We start from the raw sequence: 2,527 nt of genomic DNA on the forward strand, positions 1-2,527 counted from the left end.
TTATAGATATATATGTATATATACAACACTTTTATAATCTTGTTCTCGAAAATAACGATATCAATAAACATTTAATTTACATTATTAGTTCCTTAGATCAAAGTAGAACTCGCCGTTGGGATTTAGCACTTTTTCTAGAAGATATCCTGCTATTGACTCTTGAACTGCTTTCAGATGGTCTTTTTGCATGACCCTTCGTTTCAACCATTCAGTCTTGCATTTGAAATAAAAGGAAAAGTATTAATACATATATATATATATTCATTTAAAAATAAATAAAAAATTCATATATACGTACTCTGAGGACATCTTCAGGAGTTCTTCTTATGTATGCAGTGATAAATTCACAAACATAGTATCCATATAAGTTATTACCTGGTTCCTGCCGCAAACACCACTGTACGAGAAGAAGATTATTCTCATCATCTCACACGTAAATTGAAGTATGATATAGTAATTAAACACGTGGGGAAGTATATATAGTACTACTTACTGGTATTTCAACTACATTAAGTGGTGCCTTACAATCCTTGCGGTGTTGCCGAATAAACTCTTTCCAAACCCTTGCGACCAATAATGTACGATCGTTAATAAATTATAGCAAAGTCTATTCAATAATAGTTGTGCGCGAGAGATCGAAATTACCCCTGGATAATGTCTATCATATCTTGGTATAGTGCTCGCTCTTTTCTCAATGAGTCCAAGATTACTAACTGACTTGAGTTTAACTCAATGACAATGAGTATACAGTGAAACCTGCATTGGTTTATACACACACGTACATGCATATAAGTTACACACACGTACATGCATATAAGTTGTATTGATATTACATAAAATGTGTAGACTATATTATTATTAACACTTACTCAAAGTTGTACGGGAAAAGTATTGTTGTCTTGTCGTGCTGCTTCACAAAGAACTTCATGATATTCGTCTGTGCTTCAGATACCCAGTGGTCCTTGACAATAATATCGATTTTGAATACGATATAAGGATCAATGATGCCAACACTGGTGTCTTGTATTCTTTGGAGCTCTGACATCTGGAATCTGTATATAAATATAAGTTACATGTGAGGATAATTATATACACGTACGCATGGAAGTGAGTTTATTAAATAAAAGTAAGAATCACTTACAAACAAAAGGAGCTAATGATTGATTTGTCCAGAGCGTCCAACTGAAATAGTTGATGCAATTCTTCGAAACTAATATGTAAGATGTCATCTCCACGGAAGTAATGATGGTCTCTAAATCTGACAAAGATCCACTGCTCACCCCTGCCACACGCCTGCATGTACCACTTGTTGAGCAAGTACATTTGCGTACCCAATTCATTCAGAGCCGCAGGGTTATATAGACTTTTGCCAAATTTATAAGTCTTCCAGGTATCAACTTCTAGGTTCTGGATTGGAGCTTTGCCCGTCACTTGATCCAAGGTTAAACCAGTTTGTTCAAAAAAATCATTAAGGTCTTGAACCGACACTTCTCCAGAGTTGTCTGGTCGATAGACTTCTATGTTGGAACCATATTGATTAGCAACAACAAGTTTTTGCATTGGTTGCTTCTGTTGTCCGAGCTGTGGGACATCCTTCCCTGATGCTCTTTTCCTTTTCTTATGTGCATCATGTGACTTCACGAGGGAGCGGTCATAGTCTGATAGTGGCGGTGGCTTACGAACTTCAAGCATCTTTTTCTTGTGAGCTTCGACCTTCTGCCTCAGCTGATCTCGTGCTATGTAAAAGTACGACTTCTCCTTAAGCTTCGCTTGTCTCTGCTTTTGGATATCTATAAAAAAATCTTTCACTTTTTTGCCTTCTTCAGCTGCTATTTGCTCATCAGTCTTTTCAGGAAGTATTTCTTGAGAAATAACTCTTTTTTTGGGGTCTTCTTTGCCGCCGGGACCTTAGACGTCTTTGTAGTGCGTCGCTGTGGAGGTGGTGGGGGCGGTGTTGGAGACCGGCGTGGAGGCGATGAGGCCGGTGTTGGAGTCCGGCGTGGAGGCGTTGGAGATCGTTGTGGAGGCGGTGGGGCCGGTGTAGGAGTTGGAGATCATTTTGGAGGCGATGGGGCCGGTGTAGGAGTTGGAGATCGCCGTGGGGATGAAGTCATCTCGCCCCCCGTGACGCTATGATGAGATGGGGAATGAATGATTGGGCTAGGCTGGGGGGGAGACCCTACTACAAAAACAAGTTGTGGTCAATTATTTTTGAAGCCAATATAAAATTAATGGAAAAATAATATTTCATTCACTATCATTCGTACCTAGGGTGAGGTAGGGGAAGCGGTGGCTCCCCAGGAATGATGATGAAGCGTTTGCGCCATTGAATAAATGTCTTCTCTGCTTCTCCTAGTGTCTTCTCCCCATCACCGCCTTCAATGTCAAGAGGAACATTGATGTAACCTTTGAGCACTCTATCGACCGAGACGCTAGCATATCCAGGTTGAATAACTGACCCATGGATTCTTGGTGTCTTCGTTCGGTCTATTGGAGATACAACCCCGATAGCCACCATGATTGATGC

The 2,527-nt window shown here is 40.2% G+C and overlaps 1 long non-coding RNA gene across 1 annotated transcript; it reads right to left on the reverse strand.

The window, feature by feature from the left end:
* Window positions 1-298: 298 nt before the first annotated feature.
* Window positions 299-766, reverse strand: LOC136533014 (uncharacterized). Its single transcript, XR_010778360.1, has 3 exons — window positions 646-766; window positions 494-563; window positions 299-397 (listed from the first exon to the last, which is right to left on the reverse strand). It is a non-coding gene; the product is annotated as an uncharacterized lncRNA (long non-coding RNA).
* Window positions 767-2,527: the final 1,761 nt, after the last annotated feature.

The sequence above is a fragment of the Miscanthus floridulus genome, unplaced genomic scaffold (assembly GCF_019320115.1).
Source record: "Miscanthus floridulus cultivar M001 unplaced genomic scaffold, ASM1932011v1 fs_770_1_2, whole genome shotgun sequence".
NCBI classification, from domain to species: Eukaryota; Viridiplantae; Streptophyta; class Magnoliopsida; order Poales; family Poaceae; genus Miscanthus; species Miscanthus floridulus.